Raw genomic sequence first — 21028 nt, 5'->3', positions numbered from 1 at the left:
GAGAAAAAATGTGGCCAAACCAGACCCAGGAGGCCCGTGGGCCCCACTCCTGCTACCACCCCGGAGTCAATGGCCTCTCAAGTTTGGTGGTGAAACATTGACAGCCCCCCTCCTCCGCAGGACAGGCTCCCAACGGGCGGGTGTTGTGGGGAGCGCGGCCGGGCAGGCCTACGGGATCCGCTGGGCAGGTAGCAGTGTGCTGCCACGAGGGCTGGCCTCTGAGTGTGAGCTCCCCCTGCCCCTGCCCCCCTGCCCCCTGCTCCCCTGCTCCCCCTGCCCCCTTACCCCCTACCCCTGCCTCTGCCCCCCTACCCCCTGCCCCCCTGCTCCTGCCCCCCTGCCTCCCTGTCACCCTGCCGCTGCCCCCTGCTCCCCCTGCCCCCTGCTCCTGCCCCCATTCCCCCTGCCCCCTGCTCCCCCGCCCCCCTGCCCCCTTGCTCCCTTGTCCCCCTATCCCCTGCCCCTTGCCCCTGCCCCTGCCCCCTGCCCCGAGGAGTGGCTCTCAAGGCTTGTAGGGCCCCCAGGGCTGCCCCGTCTCCCCATGGGATCTTGCCTAAAGAAAACCAAGCTGTCTTGGGGTGCCTGGGTGGCTCAGTGGGTTAAGCACCCAACTTCAGCTCAGGTCATGTTCTCACAATTCGTGGTTCGAGCCCCACGTTGGGCTCTGTGCTGACAGTTTGGAGCCTGCTTCAGATTCTGTGTCTCCCTCTCTCTGGCCCTCCCCCACTCATGCTCTGTCTCACTCTCTCTCTCAAAAATAAACAAACATTAAAAAAAAAATTTTTTAAAAGAAAACCAAGCTGTCTTGCCCATGGGCCCATAGCTCTGCCTCCTGAGTGTCCTGTGACCCCCTAGCCTGTGCCCCAGGTAGCTCAGGACCGGCTGCAGACAAGCTTGGGGCCTGTGGGCCTTAGGGAGAACCCCTGGCAGTGGGAGGCCCCGGACTGAGGCCCCCCGGGTTCTGGCCCCACTGGGATGATGAGTCCAGGAGCCCTGCCTTCGCTGGTTTCGGGAGGTCTCCACTGCCTCTCGCCCCTTGCCCCTGGAAAGAGAGGCAGGTCCAGACCCTCCCCTGCCCAGGGGCCCCCACCCGCCTGGCCAGGACAAGGACCGGCCTGGCCAGATCCTATGACTCTGGAGAAACCACACGGAGCCTGGGGTTTGCATCGGGAAACCCGATCAACTAATGACAGGGTTGGCGTGAGGGTGGCCGGCTGAGGGCCCCACCACAGGCCCATCGGCAGCAGAGGGACCCCGTTCCTCCACTTCCCTCTGACGCCAGAAGCCAGGCCTCAAGGCCCGTCACGCCATCCTCCGCTCTGCGTTTGCCCCGGATGGGCCCCCCGCCTCTCACTCGAGCCTGGCCGCCTGACCCCCTCCGCCAGCCCACACCAGGCTCCCCCACCCTGAGGACCTTTGGAGCTTCTGGAACTGCTCTCCTGGAGAGGGGCGTCAGGCCAGGGGGAGGTCTGTATCCCCGCATCGTTACCTGCACCTCTCCTTGGGCCAATCTGGCTCCTCTGGCCCAGGCCTCTGGGCCGCAGGGCTCTAAGGTGAAGGCCGGGGAGCTCAGGTGAAAGCAGCTACAGAGGGCCACAGGTGTCCTGCAGCCCCTGGCCCCACCCAGACCCACCCACGCACACGCTCCTGAGGGGACCCACACACGCGCCTGTGCCCTCGGGGACCCACACACACACACACACACACACCTGTGCCCTCGGGGACCCACCCACGCACACGCGCCGGCTCAGCCCAAGCTTCCCAGAGCCGCGTGCGGGCCGCCCCTCAGTTAGGGCCTAGTGTCCAGCCACCCAGCCAGGCCGTTAGCCCCTGGGCGGCCTCCCCCAGGCAGGGTCCCCAGAGGCCTGGAATGGCTGTCACACCAACGCCCCCACTCACTAGCCTCGGGTCCCACACCAACCTGTGATGGACCGGGCCACCTAACTCTCAGGAGGGGAAGCCGAGGCAGGCCCCAGCGGGCGGGGAGGATGGGAGGACGGCCCGGGTGAGCACAGGTGGCCTCCCAGGACCCGTGGGCACGGGGCGCACGGCAGGTCCAGCCAGGGCGGGCACCACAGCCTCCCTCTGTCGCCGCGGCCCGGGCGGGCAGCTTTAATTACCACTCGCTGGGCCCATTGAGCCGAGATAATCTGGGCCCGCCGCGGGCGGCTCGGGGAGGCGCCCCCTCCCCCCGCGGCCCGGGCACGGGGTCCTCAGGTTCTCACGTCCTGCCGGCCCCAATTAAAGCGAGCTCGGCAGGGTTGCCGCGGCGCTAATGAGCTCCGTGGGCTGCTGGGCTCCGCGCCAGGGGGGCGCAGAGGCGGTGGGACTGGGGGGAGGGGAGGGCTGGGACCATTCCAGAGGGGAGACCCAAGGGACTTCCCCTGTCTGTGCCCACCTGCCAGCGGAGCTCTGAGCCACCCCTGTGAAAGAGAAACACCTGACAGCAGGGACACCCCCCCCCCCCCCCGCCCGGTGCAAAGCCCCCCAGACAGCCGGGCTCCCAGGTCAGGACATCCTCACACATGGCGAGAGCCAGGCAGGGGCTGGGGTCTGGAGGGCGAGTGCTGGTGGCCACAGGGCTTGGTGGAGGGCTGGTGACCCCAGACTCGGGGCCGAGGCAGAGGGGGGCGCACGTCCTGACATCTGGGAGGCTTTCTCTCCCAGCACCTTCACTCCACGGAGTGGCCTGCGGCCCTGGGGTGACAGGTGAGGGGCCCACAGGGGTGAGGGCCGGGTGCTCCAGGCCCTGCAGCCCTAGGGAGCTGGAGGGGGTGGGTGCCAGGACCGAGGGAGTCTGCCAGAAACTTCTGAGGTGCCTAGGTCAGACTGGACAGAGAAGCCCTGAGAGGCCCCTGGAGGTCTCTGTGGGTTTAGCAAAATGTCCCCCAACCCAGGGCTTCGGGTCACTTGGGAGCTATGGTGGAAGCAGGATTCAATTGGCGGAGGGAGATGGGGGCCGGGAGGCCATGATGGCTGGCTAGGGGGTGCTGGGGTGTCACTGCCGGGGCTGCCCCACTCTGTTTGCCCATCCTGCCTTGCCGTACCACCTCGGAGGCGCTGCCCTGCCCCTCTTTGGAGGCCGGGCTGGGTGTGTGGGGACCTGGGGGGCTGGGACCGCAGGCCCGGAGCCCTCCCCCACGCCCCATCCACCAGATGTGGGGGGGCGCTCAGAGCCAGGGCCTCGCGGTTTCGCTGGGGCCTCTGGGTCTGCTTTGTGGTCGGTGCAGCCACCGCCCCCATACCCCCTCCAGTTATGGAGGACGCTGTGGGGCCCCAGACTTCGAAGGGGGGAACAGGGGCCTTGGCAGGCAGAGGCCCAGAGATGAGCAACAGGGTGTGTAAGGGGGGTTGGCGGAGCACAGGCCTCGGCTTCCTGGCCGGCAACGCGTGTTGGGACCCTCACCCTGCTTACCTGACTGCTTAGGGGAACCCGGGGGTCCAGGGCCAAATCCGCCGGCCCCACCGAGGACCCGAGCCTGACCGTCCGTGCACACAGCCGTGCGGCACACACGGGCACATGCATGTGGATGGGCGCACAGGAGTGAGCACGTGGGCACAGGTCTCAGGCCCGGCTCACCGCAGGATCGGGGCCCACGGGGTGTTGGTGCTGGGCAGCAGGGCAAGGGATCCGGAGGCTGTGCGATCCAGTTTACTGGAAAGGCCAGAGCCAGGCAGGGGGCCCAAGGTGGGCTGGGGCACCTAGGGTCTGGCCAAAGCCAGCTACCCAGACACGTGTTCCCAGAGATCCAGTGAAGGCAGGGCGCCCCGGGGCAGGCCATCTCCCCGGGTGGGAAAAAGAGACTGTAGGAGGGCGGTCACAGCCACTGAAAGATTCCCATGGGCTCGGGATGGGGGGGGGGGGGGGGGGGCGCTGCTCAGCCTGTTAAGCGGCCGACTTCTGCTCAGGTCATGATCTCATGGTCCGTGGGTTCGAGCCCCTCGTCGGGCTCTGTGCTGACACCTCAGAGCCTGGAGCCTGCTTTGGATTCTGTGTCTCCCTCTCTCTCTGCCCCTCCCTGGCTCACGCTCTGTCTCTGTCTTTGTCTCTGTCGCTCTCTCCAAAATAAATAAACATTAAAAAAAAAAAAAAAAAGATTCCCATGGTCCCATGGCCAGGCAGGGGGTCCCGTGAGCTGGACTGGGGACCCAGGCTGGGCCGGGGCTGCAGGGCCGGGACGAGTCCTGTGCCGATCCGGTCCCCATGCCGTTGCTGGGCTACTCGCCCTTGGCCTCCTTCCCCCTCTTCTTTTCTGGCCACTTCCTTTGACCTGGAGCTTAAGGCCAGTCCGGGGCAGGGGTAGTTTGTGTTCTCGGGGGGGGGGGGGGGGGGGGCGGGGAAGGGACCCCCTCGGACAAGTCGGCTCCAACCTTGCCCCCGGGCCGGGGTTTCGGGGCTTGGGGGCAGGGAGGTGCATGGCCGCCACTCAGGAGCAGGGGAAGCCTGAGCCCCTGAGAGACGCTTTCGGGGAGGGGACAGGCTTCGCGCTCCCACCTGTGCCTCCCTCGGGCCCTGCCCCTTCTCGCCCGCCTCCCCGCCGGGCCGGAGCCTGGTGCCAGCCCTTGTTCCCCGGACAGCCGGTGAGCGCCGAAGGTGCTATCTGTGACAGCCCCAGAATGGGCTCGTCACACCCAGGGCAGGTGTCGGCGCCTGGGAAGGGGCCAACTGGAAATCCAACCCCACCCCCCAGCCCCCACCTGCCGCAAACCTGGCGGTCCTTCCCCTGGGAGCAGAGATTAACAGGACCCTTGTCCCAGCCCCTCCCAGATCGATCTGCCCCCAGATAAGGTGGGTTCCAGAGTGAGCCAGGTGGGGAGGGTGGGGAGGACACCGGACAACGGGACGGGAGGGGGATCTTGGGTCTTGGTGTCTCAGTGCCCGAGTTGGGGGAGGCTGAATCTCGGATCCCAACTCCCTTCCTGCTCAGGTGGCAGCAAGATCTGGGTCAGGATGGGGGCCGGGAGCAGGGGTGTGCACCGGTGTGGACTTACTGCTCTCACAAAACCCTCCCTCAGGCACCCTGTGCCCAGACGGTTCCGGGGGAGGTGGCGGGGGGGGGGGGGGGAGTCGCCACGACGGGCCAACTCACATGCCGCTTGCAGGCCTTTCCCCACCTGTGGCCGCCACCTGGGCCCCTCCCGGGTCCTGTGCACACCCGGTGCCCACCCAGGCAGTGCTTCCTCACCGAGCACACACGTCCTCACTTCTCAGGCCACGGGCCAGCTGGGCCCTGCTCTGGGAAGCCCCTTGGAGCCCCTGACTCCAGGCCCGCCCCCTCCTGGCCCGGGTTGCTTGTGATGGGGGTTCCCGGGGAGGACGGCTCCTCCAGGGGGCCCCACAGCCGTCCCCCTCGAGTGCCCCTGTGCCTGATGCCCACAAAGCTGAGTGTGCGCGGTGGGGCAGTGGGCCCTGGGAACGGGGCGATGTGGACGTGGGAGGGACTCATCTTCCTGGAGCTTCGAAACCCACCGGGGGCTCAGCCTGCTCTCCGGGGGCTCAGCCTGCTCTCCGGCTCTCCGCACAGCCCTCCCTGGGCCAGGCAGCCCGAAGCTGCCTGCTGGTCCTCTAGAACAGCTTTTCCTTCCACTGGCCACCAGTCCCGACCAGCGTGCTGGTCACCTGGGCAGCTCGTCAACACCTCCCTGTTCTCCTGCATCCCACCCCTTCCTCTGCAGAAGCATCCGGATTCCTGCCCCAGCCACTGTGCTGCAGTCCTGGTCCAGGCAGGGCCTCTCACGGAGGGTCTCTGACCTCTCCCTTGCTTCTGCTTTGTCCCCACATCTTGGGGATTTGCCTGGAAGCTCTGGGCCGTCCACTCACCTGCTGTCCTTCTGTCCCCCTATCCAGGCCACACACACAGTGGGCGCTTTCTCCACACCATCCCTGGGCTGACCGAAGGCCACTCCCGGGCTCAGCCAGCTTTCCCAGACCTGCCCCCTCGGGCCCAGAGCAGGCCCCATGGCCGTCGAGTCTGGGCTGTGGGTCCCATTGGCTATTGTCAGTCATTTCCAGGCCCAGGGGACACCCGGGCCGCGGAATGCGGCCGGAAGGGAGGTGACATAGGACCCATCCGTGGCCTTCAGTCCAGCTCCAACATCCCCGAGAACCCCATCCCACTTGGACTCTGTCCCCAGATGTGGCCTGAGCATATCAAAACCACACGGCTTTGCTTTTAGGAAGGCAGTCTCGGCCAAGTCAGAGGATGGGCTGAGGCTGTGGCCGGTGGCGTCGGGAGGAGCCGGGGGGGGGGGTGCTGGGAAGGGGAGAGCTCATGGCAGGACCCAGCCACTGCCTGGGACCCTCTGCAGGCCACCCAAGGGACAGTGCCCACTTTCCACCATGGCCCCTACAGCTTGAGGGTCTGAGACAGGGGCTTCTCAGCAACACCACTGCGGGCAGCCAGGAGCTGGCGGGTGAGGGTGACCGTCGCCATCCTGCACGTCAACGTGTCACAATCAAGCAGACACCCTCCTCCAAGAGGATAGACTGCTGGGCACTCAGGTCTGGGGACGCTGGTAGAGGAGGGGCTGAATAAGGCCCACAAGGCCCCAGAGCTCACCCCCTGAGGGCCTCGGCTGGGTCTGTCACCCTTGGCCTCAGAGGACCGGGATGTCCCCAGAGGGAGCTGACGTTTGAGACTTCATTGCAAGCTCCTGGCCACCGGCACGCCAGCCCAAGGGGGCCTGGGTCCCCAGCTGTGCCCGTGCCTGAGGCAGTCAGCACCCTTTGCAAGACGGCCTCTCCCCTTCCCCCTCGGTCGCTTCACTTCCTTAGACTGGCCAGCAGGACCCAGCCTCAGGGTTCCTGCAGGGGCTGTTCCCTGGGTCTGAAGCACTGTTCCCTGTGCATCAGAGGGTCATGTGGTCTAGTGGTCGGGGCGAGAACTCTGGCTGTTTACGCAGTGTTCCCTCTCCCCACCTTCGGCTCGGCCTCTCTGGAGATGAAGTCAGCCATCCTGGCTGGCCACGGTGAGCACGGTGGCCACGGGAGCTAGGAAGGCTCTCCTTCATTCCCTCTCAGGGCTCATAGGGCTGGGGATCTGGTCTGTGTCCCCTGCTCTGGGTGTCTGTGGCTCCCAGAGGGCTGAGAATACTCAAGGTCCCCCCCCCACCCCGTGGCTGTCCCCCGCCCCCTGCGCCTGGACCATGGTCCCCACCCCCACAGACACACACACTAGACTTTCCTCAAACACAACTCCATTTCCATTTGTACCACTGATTGTCTGTGCGGACAAAGGCCCCTTTCAGGGACCTCAGAGGTTCAGCAAATAAATAAATGAATGAAGTCTCCGAGAGGAAGAGGTGGTGGGAAGGGGCCGGGCTTGGGGGGAGGCGGGGCAGACTGGCATCCCAGGAGGCACACAGGCTAGGGACAGAGAGGACGGCCGGCCGGGATAACAGGGGACATGCCTGCCCAGGCTGTTCAGGAGAATGAGGCCCAGGCATCCCAAGGGTCACACTGAGGGCTCCCACAAAGACTTAAGACTGGTTCAGTCTGGAGTTTGGTTTGTCCCACAGCACATCATGGGCCCCCCAGGGAGGACAGGATCGGAGGCTCCAAGCCTGGGCGAAGAGAGGTGACGGGTCTGCACGTGGTCCCCTGTGTTCCTGCAAGCTAGGTGCCACCCTTGACTGTGAATCTTCTGGGGTCCCAGCTTAGACCCGGAGTCAACTCTTAGCCCAGAGGAGAGACCCTCCTGGTAGAGCCGAGCCCCTCGAAAGGCAGGTGTGATCTGGGGACTGCCACGCACTGCTGTCCAGGGTGGGACACGAGCACCTGAACCTGAGCCCCCAGCCCTGAGGTCCAGAGGGCACCTGTGCCCTGCTCTCACGCCCTCTGCCCAGGTCAGGCCTCCCTGAGAATCCTGCGCTCCCCCGTGCCCCCAGCCTAGCCCTGAGGACCCCTCAGAGTCAGCTAGACCCCCTGCCCCAGCTTCCTCTGTCACCACCACCAGACTTGTGGGTACACAGAGACCTGCACCAAACCCTGGGAGCATGGCCCTGAGCCCCTCGGCCCTCCGATGCCCCTGGAGTGGGGATCCAGGAAGGGTAAAGTCTGTATTTCACAGAGCGGCCTGGCCCAGCCAGTCAGGGAGACAGCTCGGGTTCCCCAAGGGAAGGAGATTCCAGTCAGGTCCCAGCCCGGGCAGGGCCCTTGTGACGGGTTCCACTTCCCTGCCCTCCAGGACAGACAGAACCAGAACTGGGCAGCCAGTAGAGAGGGTTGGAGGGCTCCAGGAGGGCTGCCTGGAGGAAGGGGCTGGGGGAGATGCCTACAGGAGAACAAGGGCTGGCCTGCCGGATTGGCTGCTGCCCCAGTCCTGGCCTGGTCCAGCCCCCAGGGCAGTGCTGACTCCTGGCTATTCTGGGGACAACAATGGCCGGCATTTAAATTCCAATTGAGTCGGCCTGAGTGGCCTCGGGCGTGAGAACGGGAGCCCCCACCCCCCGCCTGAGCCCCGCCCGCCACATTCCTGCCTCCCCGGAGATGGCCACGGCCAGGCCGGTCGCCAGGGGGCCGGGAATGCGGCACTCAATGGCCAGGGACAAGGGCCCATTGAGCGGTGACGGGCGGGATTGAGCCGTCAGTGCCCCTCCACTCAGGATCCCCCCCTCCTCTGTCCCACCCGCCTCCCAGTGTTCCCAATGTCACCTGCCAGGGGGACCCGGTTCGTGCCTTCCTGCGCCCAGAGCAGGCACGGGCCTGGGTCCTCATGACTGACCAACTGACCGCACAGCTGTGGTCCTGTCACCCCTCCCGCCACAGCCAGAGACGGGATTGTCACCGGGTCGTGGGGCACTCCTGCCTGGAGCCCTTGGTGCACCCGGTGCCCACAGGCACAGAGGCCATTCTCCTATTCGACCTACTGACCGCTGTCTCCCCCCACCCACCCCTGGCCGCCACCTGGCTCCCCTGCCCAGCGCCGCCCCCGCCCTCACTCCCCATCACCGGCTGTCATCCAGCCTTGCCTTCTCCCCCGAGTGTGTCCTCACCGCCCACAATGCCAACCTCCCGGAGGTGGAGGTGGGACTTCATTCCCCGCTTCTTCTCGGTCAGCATCTGTCCTGAGCCTGGCCGTCAGGGGCCCCACGTGTACGCGAGGAATCGGGGTTTTAGTGCCCACAAGCATGGCCAGGACCTGTCCCCAGCACCCCAGACAGGACACAGCAGCCTCACAGCAGCCCTGAGGGAAAACCGAAGGTGGTGTGGTGGCGACCCCTTGTCCTGGCCACACTGGGGCCCTGAGGGCGGAGGCCCGACCCGTGAGGCAGCCCAAGGGCTTGACCCCCTCCTTGGAGCCAACCACAGGCCCGCTGCTGGACTCAGCAGGGCTCACTGGAATCTGTCCTCACCCAGACGGGTCACCCGGACAGGACCCTGGGCTTTGCTGCCCTCCACGGCTGGGCACAGTCCGACCCTCCCCTCACACCGTGTCTGAGGCCTTGTCTCAGGCCAGGGTGGCGGGCGGGGGGTGGGGGGGATGTCAGGTCGGATGCCAGGGAACCTGAGCCCAGGAGGAGTAGTCCCAGCGGGCAGTGGGTGGCCAGGAGGCACAAAGGCCCGGCTGCGAGGGCCCCCACCTGGGAGAGAACTCGGGGGCAGGAGACAGGCTGGCTCGGTGCCCGCGGGCGGCAGGGCGGCCCCGTCAGGACACCCCCTTCCGCCCTGCCTGGGAAGATGAACTCACCCGCCGGTCTCCTGGGTGCCAGGGGGCGGGGGGGGGGGGCGGCTGAGAGGGGGGAAAAGAGCAAGGGGGGGATCCTCGGCCGGGGGCGGACAGCCTGCCGGGGTCTGGCACACACCCCACGCAGGCACGGCCGCCCGCGTGCCCCCCAGACAGGTGGCAGGGAACTGCGGACAAGCGAGGTGCATGGTGCTGAGGGCAGGGTCTGGGCTCTCCGGGAGCCCCCGGGGATGAAAGGGCAGCACTTGGTCCTTCCGTGCGGCTCACGTAGCCCCCAGAGCCATTAACAATGCCAGACACCCCAGGGGTGCTCAGAGGATAGTTGTGGGATGGATGGACGGACGGACGGACGGACGGACGGAGGGACGCTTCATAATGCAGAGCTGAGGCTGACAGCAAGAGGCACCGGGGAGTGGAGGGGACTGCGGAGTCCCCAGGCCTGGCCCGCCACCACACCCCTGTCGGCCTGCAGCAGCCGTCCACGCCTCCCTCGCCCCGCGGGCTGTCCGGCTTCAGCTCCTCGAGCGGGACTGTCCTCGCTGGACTTGCACATGTGGGGACCCCTTACCAGCCCCGCTTTTGAGGGGAAGCCCGGGGACAGCTGGCCTAGTAGAGTGGGGGTGTGACGCCCACAGGAGCAGGGCCACCAAGAAGTCACCCCACGCCCCGGGTCCCCGGCGGGCCCCCCTCGTCCACACTTTGTCAGGCTGGGTGGGGGCAGCGAGGCCTGGGGTCGTGGAGGGCCCTGTTCCGGGAGCCCACGCACCCCAAGCCCAGCTACTGCCCAGCTGCCTCGGGCTCCCGCCAAGCTCCTCGTGGCCCGCCTCTCGCCCTCCTCCCAGACGCACCTCCAGGCCCGTGTCCAGGCCATAATTGGGGTTTACAGACCCCGGGGGGCAGGCTGTCGTGAGGCGCCCTTGCCCATGGCCGAGGGTGGACAAGGATGGCTTCGCCGAGCAGGTGGCCCCCGAGAGGCCAGCGCGGGTAAGGTGGGTGCTGGGAGATGGGGGGCAGAGCTCCGGGAAGAGCGGCCCTGTGCAGAGGCCCCGAGGTATCCATGAACTCTGTGTCTGAGGAGCGGCCGGCGGTGGGGGGTGGTCAGAGAGGCTTTTCTGAGGCCTCAGCGGTGCCGAGACTCGGCCAGGAACCCGGGAGCCACAGGGGTCCTGAGCAGAGGGTGGTGCGGTCCATGCAGACTTCAGCAGGACCCTCGGCTGCCCGGGGAGGTGGGACTGAGGGGGCAGGGCCCAACGTCAGGCACCAGGAGGCTCTGGGAAGACAGACCAGCCAACAGGGCTGCACCCATCCAAGAGGTCCCAGCCCACTGTGGCCCCACCTGGTGCTCAGGCCTGGGCAGCTCCTTGAGCCCCAGACGACCTTGCTTGTTGCCACTCAGCTCCCCTTTGCCTGGGGTGCGATCCAGGACCACGGCTGGTCTTGATGGCGCCTTGGCCCTCCAGGCCCCTCTGGGGCACGGCTGCAGGGTGGGAGCCGTGGTCTCAGCCCTAAGAGGGAAGACGTGGCCTTAGGCTTTCCCTCTTTGCCCAGGCTTCCAGGGAGCTCGGGATCAAGCTAAGGGCTCAAGAGCTCCCCAGGTTCTGGGCTGTTTCTCTCTTCTTGGCCTCAATAAATCCAGGGTGGAAAAGCGTATTTTCTCAGCAGCTTCAAGCTCAGACCCGCGCAGCAGGCGTCCCTACTTCCCAGAGCGAGCGGCGCTTTCCTCCGCGTCAGCCCCAAACTGCCCCCGCCGTGGCCCAGCCCTGGTCCCCGCAGAGCCGCCACCTGAACCTGCTGCCCTGGCCCTGGTCAGAAGCGATCACTGAGACCCGGGACCCTGGGGTGGGCAGCTCGGAGCCAAGCCCCTGCTGTGGGTGAGCAAAGCTTGTTCTCAGACCCGCCAGGGTGGGGGTGGGGAGGGGGGCAGACCCCAGCCCATCCCCAAGGGCATCAACACACACAGACACAACATCCGCTCCTCCCTTGTCAAGGACCTGGGGACTTCACCTGCACCCCAAGGTGCCTCCCAGGGAGAAGGGGTGTCCTGAGCAGGGGTGAGTTTCCTGTTCCTGGAGGGTTGAAGCCGATGCCATCAGGGCCCAAGACACTGGCAGAGCTGCGATGGCGGGCACGAGGCTCCGTGAAGGGTCACGCCCTGAGCGGGTCGGGGGAAGATGGCGAAGCCCTTACACCTGGCACCCGCCAGGCCTAGCCAAGGCCTGTCTGCCTGGATGCTCCCAGAGGGCAGGGCCCTGGGTTTGGGGGAGCTGGCTGGGGGTTTGTTGGGCCTGGGGACTGGCAGGCATCCCCAGTAAGGACGGCTGTGTTCAGGCCACTGTCAATTGGCCGTTGTGCTCGGCGAGAGCCACTAACCCTGCCCACCTGGCAGGACACATGTGTCCTTGCTGGTGGGTCCCGGCTCCAGCTGGCAGCAGCCGGCCGCCGCACATGGCCCAGATGTGGGTGCCTTGGCGGGGGACTGGTGCACATCCTGGGGCCCCTGGGAGTCCCGCCGCGCAGAGGGCGCGCCGTGTGCCCTGCACCAGCCAGCTGTCCTCAAGGGCACACTCACTGCCCCCACAGGGCGGAGGACGGCAGCCCCCCCCCCCTCCCCCGTTCGGCCTCACACAGCTGTTCTGAGCCTCAACAGCCGCTGTCCTGGGGGCAGGGGTCCTGACTGTCAGGGAACAGAATGTCCTCGCCCATCCTGAAACTCGCTGCATTAGCCCCAGAGCCGCTCTGTGAATATGGGGTTGGACAGGGGCTCGGGGGGTTCAGCTGGCCTCCTCAGTTCGGATCAGGGGGCCCTGGGGGTCCAGGACTGAAGGCAGCCTTTGGGAGCAGGGTTAGAGACCCGAGGGTGGACATAAGGTCGGGGGGCACTGGCTGAGACCCCCCTCCCCCAGCAGGACAGACCCCCTTCCAGGGCAGGGCCAGCCTTGGCGAACTGAAGACAGGGACCCCGATTTGTCCGGTTTGTGGTGGGGACACCCGTGTGGAGAAGGTCAAGCCTGCAGCCACGGCCAGAGAGGCGATGCTGCAGGTGCCTGGGGATGTCTGCCAGGGGACGGGCTGGCACACCTCCGGGGTGGCTTCTGAGCCCCCAGCTCTAACCTCTAGGGTCATACACCCCCCCGGAGACCTCAGAGACCCCTCCCCGAGGAGCCCCTTCCCATATCCTCCTTGACCCAGGGTCTCTGGGCCAGCTCAGCTGCCGAGGGACGCCCGCCTTGTGGTGGGTGAGCTCGCCCTGCGCTGGGGGACCCAGGCGAGCCCCCTCCAGGGGTCTCTGGTGGAGGACAGTGGACAGGGTCTGACTTCATGGCGGCGACTCCTTCAGGGCTGGAGAGGACAGGGCTGAACTGCAGGGGCCATGGGAAGGGTCTGAGGCCAGCCCCTTGCCACACGTCCCAGGCGCTCTGATACAGACCCAGTCTCCAGTCACCTCACCCCTCGAGTGGCACCTTTGCTGTCCCATCTTACAAACATGCCTGAGACCACTCGGTAAGTGACGGCAGCGCCGGGCCCCCTACATCCAGTGCCTTCGGGGCTAGGAACGCTCCTGAGATGGGACGGGGGCGGTCTGGATGGAGGTTCTGGGTGGCCAGGGGTGATGGCACCGAAAACCCGGGGGGCACGGGGACATTCAGAGGCCAGGAGAGCGGAGGGGTCTGCAGAAGAGGGGGCAGGTGGCTCCCGTGCCTAGCTCCCCACTTCTGAGGGCGATCTTTCGGGGGCGGAGGGGCCGGGCGGGCTGGGGAGAGCCTGAGCCGGGAGGCCTCCGGGGGGTGGGCCGGCCCACAGCCAGTCTCCACCTGCCCGGCCAGCCCAGATTTCTGGCATCACCAGTTCTGTGAGCTCAACAGTAGCGCACAGCCCCGAATCCCTTAAGCTCTTTACACGGAGAACACGTTGTCTGGGCCGCATGCGTGCACGCAGGAGCAGGAGGCGGTTAGGGCAGGACGGGGACGTGGGAATAAAGAAGTCTCTGCGGCTCTCCCAGCTCTTGGTTTCAGGGATTTGCAGCTTCCCCTAGCCCTCAGCGGGATTGCCGCGGTGGGAGGCATGAGAGAGGGGCCAGCCCGGGAACTGGGGGACCGGCCCCCAGCCCGGGATAGCGTGTGAATGGCCCTACCCCTCTGGCCGGCGTGGTGAATCTGTCCCCCAGCCACTCTGGACCGTGAAGGCAGGAAGTGGCCTGGGTGTGGGTCGGGGGACGGCAGGGCGGCTGGTAGCCCGGTAGCCCTTCCTCCTCTGTACCCGCCGCCTCTGTGGGCTGGGCTCAGGCTGTGCGGACCTGGAGATCCGCACCGCCCCCCCCCAGGTGCCCACGACGCTACACCTGCAGGCCCCCAGCACCAGCAGGAGAAGCCTTGAGCACAGGCCATGGCGGACAGGCCTCACCAAACCCTTGGAAAGTTCTCTGCCAAGGAAAGGAGGGGACATGGCCGGTGGAAGTCAGGGGCAGGCTGTCCGGGAGGGCAGCTAATGAAGACACTCCGTGCCCTGGAAAGGCACGACCAGACGCACGCCAAGGGGGAGAGGCTGCTCTCGATTTGCTGTGTGTCCTGGGACAGGTGGCTATCGTCTCTGAATCAAAGTAGATTCCTCATCTGTCTGCTTGAGGTCAGTCACCTCCTCAGCCTCAAAGGCCCAAGGGGCTGGGAGAGGGAGCCCTTTCCTGAGCCGGCCAAGGTTGGTCAGGATCCCCAGGCTACCCAGCTTCTGTGGGTTAGCCTGGAGTCTGCACTAGCCAAACGCTGTCCTCAGCCAAGTCAGGTCCCTGTGGGGCTGGGAGCGGGGGCCACCCAGAGCCCTGAGCAGAGGCCGTCAGCTGAGGCCTCCGACCCGCTCGTGCCCCCAAGACATGAACATGTGAGCACAGAAACACACACGCGCAAACGTGTGCACCCAGGCTTGGCCCGGGCCCAGGGTGTGCTGGGATCTGAAGCCCCTGCCTTCACTGGGTGTGTGCTTGGGCAGGTGTGGGGAGCCTGCCCAGCCTTGCTCTGACCCAGTTTTCCAGGCCCGGCCCGGCGGGCAGCACTGGCAGTGGAAGTTCGCAGAACTTCTCGTCAGCAACGTGGGTGCCCTGGGCCGGCGGCACCCAGCTAGCTCCATGTGCTGAGGGCTGGGGCACAGGCGGCTCCTGGGGACACACGGGTGCAGACACGGGCTTGTGTGCGGGTCCACGTGCATGTGCTCAAAGGTGTATCCGCGGGGCCCCCTCTGAGGCTTCCGGACCCCACCTCCTGGGGGCGGGCCAGCTGCTTCCAGGCCCCCCATACCCTGCCCACCTCCTCTCCTACCTCAGGACGAGCCGATACATCATCCAAGGGCCAAGCCCCGTGGGCCCCACTACTGATCTGGCAGAGTGCTCCCCGGTTACCCCTTCCTGGAGGTCAGTCATAGCCCAGCTGGAGACCAGGATCCTGGGAGGTCATGGATTTGGGGCCAAGCCCACGGAGCCACAAGGGCTAGGAAGGCCTCAGGAGCCGTCCCAGAGGAGGGGTGAAAGGGAGGGTCCGGATGGGCAGGGAGGCCGCAGGGCATTGCCAGGGCAGAGCCTGCTGGGAGGGGGAAGGGAGGGAGTGCGGAAGGGTGGCCGTGGGAAGGGAGCTCTGCACTGATAAGCCCCTTTGATCTGCACTGAGGCAACACAGACCCCCCATCCTGAGATAACCTGGACCTGGAAGCCACAGACCCTGGCCCAAGCTGTCCTCTCCAAGGCACCCTGCCCCCACCCACGGCGCCCTGGGCAGACCCTGGCCCAGACCGTGACTGGTTCTCTGGGCAGGCTCGGTGGGAGGCTGGGGCAGGGGTGACCTGAGCCAAAACCCAGCAGGCGCCCCATGAAGCCGGGAGGGAAGCTTGGTGCGTGCCTCCCCCCGGAAACCGCCCTGGTCTACAAGGCCTCCCCCAGCCCTGGCCTGGCTGTATCTGGCCTCACCGGCCCGGGAGTGGACACCTCTCCCCCCTGGCTCCCCACTGCTTTCACCCTGAGCCTGGGGGCCCCCCGTGAGGCCGCCCCTTGGCTGTGGCCCCTTGAGCAGCCCTGTCTGACCTGAATTGTACCACAGCGTGGGCACAGGTGTGGACGCTGCTCTGCGTGGGACGGTGGCACACTGCCCAGGCACCCTCTCCATGACAGCTACCCTCTGCTTGGGAGAGCCCAGGGGGCTCTCCCAACCACGCCCCCAGTCCCTGCAGGGCAGGCCCGCTGGACAATAAAGTTGTCACAAGCTTTGGGCCATGGGGAAGGCAGGCAGGCGTGGCAGGGGAAGGAGGCTTTGGGAGGCCCCGCAAAGACATCTCTATTAGGGGGCCGCAGACCCTGCCCAGCCCCAGGGCCTCCCAGGACCTGGAAGAGGGGGCGAGCGTGGGCAGAGGTGGCCCTCAGGCTCACTGTCCACCAGGGCCCACTGGGAGGGCAGGCCCATTAGGCAGAGGAGCAAACTGAGGCTGGGAGCTGCATGGTGATGGCACCCCACTCTGAGAGACCCCTTGAGTGGGGGAGCGCCCTGAGCAAGCAGTTGGTGAGATACAGTCCTCCTGAGGTGCTCCCCTTGTGTTCAGCAGGCGCCCAGCACTCACCCCTGTCCCAGTCTCCTGGGAGGGTGGGACCAGAGCAGGGGCTTCCTGCCAGGGGCTGGCCACACCCCACACGAACCCCCACATGAACGGTAGCCTCTCTTCCTAAAAGCCCAGCATCTGGGCTTGGGGAGAAGCCCCTGATGGGCCACTGCTCCCCAGCTCTCCTTCCCCAGGGCTGGAGAGGGTGCAGGCACACGGCCACAGGGCCCTGGATCAGCAGAGGTCAGCTACGGCTTTTCTTCCAGAATCCCCAGAGCCAGGCCCCCTTCCCTAGGAAGCCCAGGCGCCCCCCCCCAGGCCCCCCCGCCCCCCCTGAACGCTTTCCCGGAGCTGCCTCCTTCCTCCGGACCGCCCTCCACCCAGGTGAGGTCACGGCCCCTCTACAGATGGGAGACGAGGCCCTTGTCCGAGACCAAAGGACCGGGCAGCAGTGGTGCTGGGGCAGATCTGGGACTCTGCCCCGGACGCCAGGCTTCGACCTTTCACTCTGCAGCCTACCCCTAGGCCAAGCGTGTCAGCCAGGGCCGCGGGACTGAGCTGGCCACTGGGGCATCCTGGAGCGGGGCGGGCCCCCATGTTACATTCTCCCGGGCAGAAGGCCTGGAGGGGGGCGGGGGGGGGGGCGGGGATCGGGGCTCACGGTGGGCCTGAGTCTGAGCTCACGGTGGGCCCGAGAACAGGGCTCCTGACGACAGTGGCGGCTTGGTGTGCCAGCAGCCTCTGCCCGGCCTCCTCGGCAAGTTCATTCTGCAAACAGCTGCCTCCTCCAATTAGCTCGGTGCAGCTCTGCGCGCCAGCATCCGGGGGAAGGGCCTGGGGGTGGGGCGGGCGGGCCCTCCCTCCAGCAGCTAGGCGCGGGCCTGAGGCTGTTGGAGGTGGGGGGGGGGGGGCGGCCCGCCCCACAGACTCCCTAAATGCTGCAGAGAACGCCTCACCCTGCCCAAGCTCAGTGGACATCTCCCCAGGTCACTGTGTACCTGGGTGGGCCGTGCCACCCAAGCTTCTGTGCCTCAGTTTCCCCCCCCTGTCAAGCACGGCTGAGGAGCAGGTGTGAGGTTCTTTGTCAGAGCGGCCATCACCACCAACTTAAGTCCTCCTGTTCCTGGTCCCACCGGTTGGAGGTTGCCCGGCCTTGAGTTCTGGGGGGTTCCCTTGGCCCCAGCCTGGGCTAGACAGTGGCTCTGGCCTCCAGCTGGCAGAGGTGAAGGCCTCCCCTGCCCACTGGACCCAGCCGGCCGCTCTGACCTCGCTGGCTCTGGCTGGAAGCGGGGCTGAGGGTTTTCCACGGGTGACCTGTGCAGAGGCCAGCGGGGGCGAAGGGCCAGCGACGGAGGCCCTGACGAGGCTGAGGCTCAGGGCAGAGCTTGCAGGGGCTTCCCAGAGCAGGTGACACTGGCCAGCGGGACCCAGAGGAGGGGGCCTTCCACGAAGCAGGGTGGAGGCTGACCAGGAGGGAGGAGGGTGTGACGCGGGGCTGGCTCAGCGGCCCCTGAGGCCTGGATTCCTAATTCAGCGGGAGCCTGCAAGCCGGGCTTGTTTATTCTTGGCAGGAAGGCTGATGTTGGGGGGTGGGGGGGAGTGAAGCCTTTTCAAAAAATAATAATAATAAAAACGCTCATTTAGAAGGCTCCCAAGACGTGCTGAACTCCAAAAGGGTCTTGGAAAAAATGCTGAGAAGGTTTAAGTGTAAATGGACCCAAAACACCATAATTAAATTTCCCTTAAATTTACCAGAGTTTGGGGTCAAAGAAAAAATAAAACTTAGGGAAAATACACTTGAGGGTTCAGGCGAATGCCAAGTGCTTAGAAAAATAGATTTCTGAGCTGCTCCGCGGCTACCGGCCTGGCCCCCGCCAGCCCCGGGAGCGGCAGAGGCCTTAACGGCTCCTGGGCCTGGGCCGGCTCTGGCCACCTCTCCAGGGGGCCCTGATGCCCGGGCCCACCCCCCCAGGGAACCTCCCCAGTCGGACCCTCCGCCCCCTGGGCTATGGAGCCGGCTGGCCCGATGGGCCAGGACTCCCCTCCTGATGGGCCAGGACTCCCCATGGGGAGCTGGGGGCCCCTCACCCCCAGCCTGGGTTGGAGCCCAGCGGAAGCTCGAGCTTTCTTTCGTCTCTCCCTCCCCCACTCCCTGCCACAGCTTTCCTGCATCTACAGACAGCTCTGGTCTCCCCGCTTGCTCCTCTGGTAGCCACCACGCTTTCCAAACCTGAAGTCAGGATTTGAGGTCTAGTGGCCTGCACAAACCAAGGGGTAAAGAGGCCAGAAAGTCTGGACCGGGGCTGCGCCTCCCAGAAGACAGCCTCCCAACAGCACAGGATTATGGTGTTGCCCTCTTTGCTCAGCCTGCCAGGAAGCTCAGAGCTAACATTAAGGATCTTGTACAGTAGCTAGTGTTGGCCAATGGATTTTGGAATATATTCTCTTCTCCATGTTCTTTAAAACCCCACTTCTGTTATCATGAGCGAATCAGTTGTGCTTTTTATTTTAATCCTCCTATTTTCTGAGTATAAATTTAAAAGGCAGAGATTACCCATGATCCATAGCAGCTGGGGCCTCTCTCAGATCTGTTCTTCTTTGGGGGACAAGGTCAGCCCAGCCCAGCTCGGCACCTCCTCCCCCATCCTGCGGTAGCCTGCCCCAGTCCCTGGGGCCCACACGGGAGCAACGGTGTCCCGAACAGGCGGAGATGGGCGCTAGGAGATGCAGAGCTCCAAGGGGAGATCAGGCAGTCCGCCCTGGGGGGCCCCAGGTGAATGGGGCCGAGACCTGAAGTTCCCTTGGGGCCTCAGTTTCCCCCATCGGAGCCCTGGGCCTTGGGGCAGGGCAGGGAGAACCCCCCAGCAGCAGCCGCACCCCTGGGCCAGGCACTCCATCGCAGGGGTAGACGGGCAGGAGGCTGTGAGCAGGGGCCCTCCGTGCCCTGGCTTCCAGGCCCTGATGGCCATCGATTGGGTGGCAGCCGTGGAGACCGCGGCATGCCAACAGTGCTGTGGACAGCAGGCAGGATGTGGATTCAAGTCCCCACACGGGCTGAGGGACCCATCCCTACACCCGGGGCAGGCGCCCCGCGGCCCGGTCCCCCTCCCGCAGCCTCCCTCTCAGCTTACACCTGCACAGGCCCCAGCAAGCCGGGCCGCCCAGCTCTGAGTCACTGACCAGGCTGGGCTGGGCCGGGCTGCCCGTCAGCCCCCCACTCTTGCCCGAGGCCTCCTCCACTCACCTTCACTGGGGACCCCCGTGTGGGGGGGAATGGGTGGCTGTGTGGGGGGAGCGGGGGTGGGGTATAAACACTGAAGGGAGACTACCCGGCCAGGACTCCTACCGCTACCACACCGACCCCCAGCAGGCTCTCCACTCCCTGGCACCCGCGCGCCTGCCGGATGCGCCCAAAGACGGCCTCCCTCACGGGGTCCAGGACACAAGGGGTCTCAGGGGAAATGCTCCGTCAAGAGGGCCAATTTTTAGAAAGGGTCGCTGAGATCTTGGGGAGCAAGGCACAGACAGCACGGTGGGGAACGCCCTGATGTCAAGGGAAGGCCCCGTGCACGCTTGGACCTGGAAAGAACAATGGTGAACAATTAAATTATTTCTCAGTAACAACGAAAAATGCCTTCAAGCAGTGCCCTCCCTGGTGGCAAGGGCGGGGCACACCAGACGAGTCCCCTGGTGCTGGCGACAGGTAGTGCTTGGACCTTTTGGAAGCAGTTTGGCAGAATCAGCCGAGAGCCACAGGAACCTCCTGTTCTTTGACCTAAATGCCACCAGACGTTTAGGAGAGGCCATAATGAAGGGATCCCTTCAAACTGTGGGTGCCGCCACATGAGACAAATCCGCATCCAGACCCCCGGACACTGGGGACGTGACCTTATTTTTTGTGGTGTCATTAAATTAAGGTCTTGGGATGGTCTTGGATTATCTGAGCGGGTCCCACATTCAATGCGCAGTGTTCCTAGAAGAGCTAGAAGGGGCAAAGTCCATGTGACTATGGAGGCAGAGACTACAGTGATACGGCCAAGAGTCCAGAAGCACCTGGAGCCTCCAGAGGCAGGAAGAGGTGGGAAGCACCCTCCTCTGGAGCTTTGGAGGGAGCAGGGCCCTTGATTTCAGACTTCTGGCCTCCAGGACTGTGAGAAACTAAATTTCGGCCAACCGGTTTGTGGTGACTTGTTACAGCAGCCTTAGGAAAGGAACACAGAGTGTGAGGCACCCAGGGGTCAACCCAGGCCTGGCGCTGGAGGAAGAGGGGGGCACACCCCTTCCCGCAGGCCTGAGGGAGAGGGGGCAGGGCAGAAGAGCACGGGGCCCGTCTCCCAGCAACCTCTCCTCTTGCTAGTGTTGCCTGATGGTCAGATCCACACAGAAGCCGCAGAGGACAGGGCCGGTGATGCCGCGTGTGGGGTCAGGCTTGCTGGGACAGATAGAAGAAGGGACACGAGGAAATAGCTAACACAGACGGGCAATCCCCTATGGGCACTTCTGCTAAGGAGACAGTCTTGAGAGGCAGAAAGCCACTCGCAGGAGGATGGATAGATGCTCGCCTCTCAGAGTCACAGGGATGCAGGGTGGACCCCTGAGAGGGAACCGTGGGCACCGTCCTGGGAGCGGACTGCAAGGAACAATGCAGAGCCTTTGCTGGGCCTTGGAAGGGCCCCCTGGGAAGCCAGCCCCCAGGTGCCAGCGGCTGGTCCTTCCTCCCTGCCCCACTCTGAGCAGACGCTGGCCCCGCCTGCCAGCTCTATCCACCAAGG

The sequence above is a fragment of the Prionailurus bengalensis genome, chromosome B1 (genome assembly GCF_016509475.1).
Source record: "Prionailurus bengalensis isolate Pbe53 chromosome B1, Fcat_Pben_1.1_paternal_pri, whole genome shotgun sequence".
NCBI lineage: Eukaryota > Metazoa > Chordata > Mammalia > Carnivora > Felidae > Prionailurus > Prionailurus bengalensis.
The sequence above is the reverse complement of the archived record's forward strand: the minus strand, read 5'-3'. Positions refer to the sequence as shown.